The sequence below is a fragment of the Limulus polyphemus genome, unplaced genomic scaffold (assembly GCF_000517525.1).
Source record: "Limulus polyphemus unplaced genomic scaffold, Limulus_polyphemus-2.1.2 Scaffold4, whole genome shotgun sequence".
Lineage (NCBI taxonomy): Eukaryota > Metazoa > Arthropoda > Merostomata > Xiphosura > Limulidae > Limulus > Limulus polyphemus.
The window spans coordinates 926246-932245 of NW_013665614.1; the positions used below are offsets into that span (position 1 = coordinate 926246).

At 34.7% G+C, this 6000-nt stretch overlaps 1 protein-coding gene across 1 annotated transcript in view; it reads right to left on the minus strand.

The window, feature by feature from the left end:
* LOC106470573 (plexin-B-like) overlaps window positions 1-5104 on the minus strand; it is a 194275-nt gene extending 189171 nt beyond the window's left edge. The window contains exon 1 of the mRNA XM_022402275.1: window positions 4594-5104. The gene's annotated coding sequence lies outside the window, so the exon portion shown is untranslated. The remainder of the gene's footprint in view (window positions 1-4593) is intronic.
* Window positions 5105-6000: the final 896 nt, after the last annotated feature.

A 6000-nucleotide genomic window follows, 5' to 3' on the forward strand; every position in this document is an offset into this window, starting at 1 on the left:
AGGAACCATGCCAGCAGAAATTGTAGAGCTTTTTGTCGTAAACATATCCATAATTTTTTTCTGAAAATATAGAGGAATAAGCATTATTTTATCAGGATTCCAGAGGTGTATAATTGGATAACATCCCAAAGAAGTTATGATTGGTTTTTGTCATTAGAGTTGGGTGATTTTTACCCTAGTTAAGAAAATAATTATGGCATTGATGTAAAACATTATATATGGAACACTTACATTACTGAACTTTTTGTGAAACCTATGAGTAACTGCTGAGACAACAACACAGAATCTCTGAGTGTTTGTTCTTGTCGAGATGGGAACGAGGTCGGATTCGACGTTAACCTGCAAATGTAAAGTAGCAAAATGTCCGAGGTATTACAAGTGCACCAGATGTGGATGCAATCACGGTGGCACACAAGTTACTCAAAAAGAAGTTGGTCGAAAAAAAGAAGGCCAGAGAAGTTTTGGTGACGGAGGTACTGTCGATCGCCCAGTACGTTTGCGTACAGGAGTGGTAAACTTACAGATGAATCCGACGACTTGCCCTTAATGGGTATGAGAGCAAACGGAGGAGAGCGATTCAAGATCAGGTAATGAACGAAGAATACGAAGACTATTTCATAGTAATCTTCAAGAGTTTTACAAGGTAAAAGGAGAGAGGAGCACTAAAGTAATGGCAAGATAGCATGACCATAGCGTGTGTGTGGTTCACTTTAGTATGAAAGAAACACCTTAACAAGTACTCAGATAAAAGAAAACATCACAGCAAAATGATCCTTGGATCATGCCTCTACACAACCATGTTTCCCATTCTTAGGCTTCTGGATTTCCGGATCTGATGTTATACCCCACCATTTACCAAAATAATCATCTTCTCTGCTCTTAAGTCAGAGATTGCTTATTAAACATTAAGCAACATTTTGTAGCCTCAGAAGCATTAGAGTTTTTGCATTAATAAAGGTCTTGCAGGCACGTACTGATAACTGAAGCACTGGGAGAGACTAGAACCCAATTATCACAGCATTCCAAAGGTCGGTATTAACGATAAATATATTGGCTTTCTGGTAATAGATCGTATCATTCTTCGTGAAGATATAACGAGAATAACGAGTTTAGGCTGCTCATTCTCATTCCAATTGAAAGTTGTGGAGTCTTATTGGAAAAAAATACAAAGGAATAGATGTGTAGTTGAATTGTACGTTATGTATGTTAATTAATTTAATTTAATTCGCATCTAACACTACCAACTCAGATGAAAACGATCTAACGATTTATAAATGTGTCAAGAGAATAAGAATGTTCATACCTGGTGTGGGGCAGAATCCTCAAGTCAATATTTTTACTTAGAGACCTTGTTTTTTTATCACAATCTGGTGTGAAATATAAAAGTTAAGTGACTCACTTTAGAACATTCGTGACCGGTACAGCTGTTACTTGCTACAAAAAACAACAACAAACGAAAGTATAAAAACAGTAATCTCTCAATTACCCACTATTCAACCACACCCAGGGCAGGCAAAGGTGTAATTGGTTGTCTTTTCATCTCATTGGCATCTGGAATAAATTTAAGTCAGAGTTTTAAACGTCAACAGTTTACGAAGTAATAGAACTAAGAAATCTAATATTCACGGTATTTGTGTTGTTTTTCACAATTTTCTTAATCAGCCCATTAGAGATTTCAAGTCAGATTTGTAAAATAGCATTTTATACCTATCTTTTGTATGCCTCAAGGCACTGTCCAGGAGTTCTTTCGTTAGATGATAAAACTCGTCAGCCAGGCTGGATAAAATTGAGTCAAAAGTCAATATATAATTCCAGTATATATATGTATTACGAACAATATAACGTTACGGTATTAAACACCGAAACATGGCGAAGCAGTTACAACAACAGGCCTAATCTTCTTTAAGAAAATTACACTAAACTATACATGCTAAGTTCCCTAATTCCCTTTAGCTAATCCATTATGAATTTTGAATAAGAAATGTATAAAAAATTCATTACACAACTATATGTTGTGTGCCACCAGTCACTCACTACGCACTACTTTCGTTCAGTGCTATAGCAACCAAAATATGATCAAAAATATTTTTATGAAGTATAAAATACGTAATGGGCGTTCAAATGGAAATAAAAGAGTTGTTATTTATGATTTAAATCACGTAAGAAAGCAGATGTTTTACTTTACACTTCTCTTAATTAGTACATTACGAATTTCAATCACAGGTGTGTACGTCACACGTAATTGACTAAACAAAATGAATGTGAGGGAACTAGTATTTTTCGTTTAGTGTAATTTTACCACGTAAATTAGGCCTATTGGTTCTATTGCTTCGTCAGCTAGCAGTGTTAACACTACATCACTGAACTTTTCATACTTCATATTAAATAGCGTTTTAGATCTGCCATCCTAGCCCACGTCAGCTGACGGTTTCCGGTATTCAAGGAAAGGGATCCTGAACAATGAGTGTTCTTTTTACACAGCTCGGATTTGAAATATGTAATGGAGTAATTTAAGAGGAAAACGGAGATCTAACATCTGCAGTTTATCGTAATTTCTTATAACGAATATATTTGCGTCTATGCTTGTTTAACTGGGTCTTATAAAGCCTAGCTTTTGTGGTAAAGCAAATGTAATATAATGTTTTAACAAATGAACGGTCACTATGTATATGTATATTTCTCACACTGGTTACATTTTCAATACCTATTGTATAATGTTTTAACTGCGGAGCGACCATTGTGTTTACACTTGTCAATGGGGCTACATAGTTCTAAATGAGAAACAGTTGTTGTGTCCACAATGATCACATTTGCAGTATTTGATTTGTTTAAACTACTATGTCTGTATTGGTCATACTTAAGGCACCTATATTTTTTAAAACAGTCAATTTATTCAAACTACTCTATCTGTATTAAAGGTCAATCTGTTCAAACTACTACATTTGTATTTGTAGTAATTGTCAATATGTTCAAACTACTGTATCTATATTAAAGGTCAATCTGTTCAAACTACTGTATCTCTATTAAAGGTCAATCTGTTCAAACTACTGTATCTCTATTAAAGGTCAATCTGTTCAAACTACTGTATCTGTATTAAAGGTCAATCTGTTCAAACTACTGTATCTCTATTAAAGGTCAATCTGTTCAAACTACTGTATCTGTATTAAAGGTCAATCTGTTCAAACTACTGTATCTGTAGAAATGGTCAAGTTGTTCAAACTACTGTATCTGTAGAAACGGTCAATTTGTTCAAACTACTGTATCTGTAGAAACGGTCAATTTATTCAAACTACTGTATCTGTAGAAACGGTCAATTTATTCAAACTACTGTATCTGTAGAAACGATTAATTTGTTTACATTACTATATATGTAGAAACGGTCAATTTGTTTATATTACTGTATATGTAGAAACGGCCAATTTGTTTATATTACTGTATATGTAGAAACGGCCAATTTGTTTACATTACTGTATCTGTATCGGTCACACACACACACACACACACATATATATATATATATATACACACATAATACTTACACATAATATTATCAAACTGTCAAATATCATGAAAAGCTACACTACAGTACTCTAAAAGCAGAAAGTTTTTTATATATTTGTAATTTAATTTACCTATCAAAAGACGTCAATAAATTGTTAAATCATAAATAAACCCAATTTTTGGAAAATTTATTTTATACACTGGTTATTTCCACGTACGAATTTTTTATTCCTACGGACATTTGTGCCCTCTTAAGCTTTTGTCCTAAGAAAATGGAATCTATTTGTGAAGTAGATACAGACTGAACGTACTTATGAACATCTAGTGAAACAGATGCATCAAACCTTCCGGATTAAACTATGACAAAACTATAACAATATCGTAAAGAAAGTGATTAGTTATCAGAAAATAAGTAAAAATGAAAGTAAAAATTAATAGTTAATCTTTTATTCCTTGGTTTTTCTACAGAAAATGTCAAATGATTTCGAGACGCTACTGCAGGGAATGAGCCTAGAATTTTATCATTTTAAGCCCTCAAGCTTATCTTCGGGTCACATGGGCTGGGCTGGTTATGCTTATCGTAAAAGGGTACTTAGGCTATACGAGGATCATAAACCACAAGACAAATAAACGTATGAAATGTTCAGGTTTTTTATAAACAAACTAATAATAATTAACTGTATGTTTACCTCTAAACAAGTTTCTAAATCTAAAGGAAGTAACACCAAAAAGACATCGAGGTTCAAAACGATTATTAAAACGTTGTCAGAATTACAAGACGATCAGATGGCTCGAGGCACGAGGTCTCATAAGTCTGTTAAACTGCCTTGAGACCTTCAGCGATAATAAATCGTTTGTGTTTGCATTTGGTACGTGCCTTTTAAAGTTAGTTACAAAAGCGTTGCAGAGAATACCTTCTCGGGATCCATCAGTTTATTACATCACCAGACAATGAAATGTATAGCATGTGTTGAATGCAAAGAGATTAAGATAATAGGTTTTAAGTGATATTTTATTGGTAATTGTATAAAACTCCCAACTCCCTCAGTCCCCCGTTATACAGTAATCTTCAAATAATTAAGCTACTCTTACCAAGACAACCCGAGTCCTTCCTCAAGGTTCCGAATGAATTCAGGGCTAAACAAAAAGTCTTTTGATGAAAATACCCGAGCCTAGGTCAGGTAGGAGTTGCTCTTCGATTATCTGACTCAGCACAATAAGTAGTCGAAGATCAGAACTTATATTTTCTTATCAGTTGTAATTGTTCTTATTCATCTCTCATTCACATTGTTCACACTATTTCAGTTATTGGGAATTCTTATTTGAACGCTTCCTCTCGAAGCAAAAGCAAGTGTGTAGTTACAACTTACAGTTAGCGTTAATACTGGATACACTACGTATGATAACCACTAATACAGCTAATAGTAATATAGATTAGTAATGGTAGTATGCCATTAAAGACCTGCTTATATGACTCATTTCACAATCATAAAGTTTAAAAAAGGAATGAGAGTATGATACTTAGAAGTGTGAAGTGTCACGCCGCAACCGCAACGGTTCTGAGCGACGTGAAACACGCTGTCCTTAAACATTCAGCACACCAACCACTCCTCTATACTCTACACCTTTGCAATTGTTAGCAGACGACACAAGCTTTGATCGAAAGAGCGCGAGCGCCACCGCTATTAGAAGACTAGTCTACTTTAAAAACAACAACAAGGGGGGATTGAAGATTGCATGAAGTGGTAAAATGCGTTAAGGTAACAGCACACGCTCATACGAATCCTCTATGAAACTAGAGAGACTGCGAGATTGCTTTGCTTTCCTCTCCAAGCCTGAGAAAATAGGTCACCCTCCTAGCTCCTGTTTGGTCTTGCCCTTCTAAGAGGCGTGGGTTTCTTCACTGCGTTTCATAAATGATCAGAAACAATGAACCGATGCCTACCTACCCCGTGGCGACACTTCTACGGCGGTGAGAATACAAAATAACTTTTGCAAGTCAAGAAACCGGCAAAACAAGCTATTCTACTGCCGACTTGTTTCTACGTCTGCAGCCGCCGCAAACCAGATTAGATTTTATATTACGTACGTCTTATTTGAAAGTACTCCTCGAAAAACAAACATTTTATCTCAACAAGATTGAACTGTATATGGAGAAACAACATTTTCATAGAACGTGAACACACAAACTCCTACCAGTTACTGAAATCTAAATCTTAATCCATTATTGTTTTCCAGAATATTATACCAAACTATCACTTTTCTTTTAGTTCGTCAAACTTAACAGTTTTTTTTCTATTGCGCACATTGAACATTTTTTAACAAATTATTTGTTTCGCATTTATTTTATTTCATCTTGTTTGTATCCACCGATTTATGTTTTCATATGATACATACAAAATAAAATACATACAACGATATATTTTGCCAATATTCACGGTAATTGAACACCAACATCTGTAAGTGGGCGTTAACAATGTGGAAAAAAACACTCAAGAC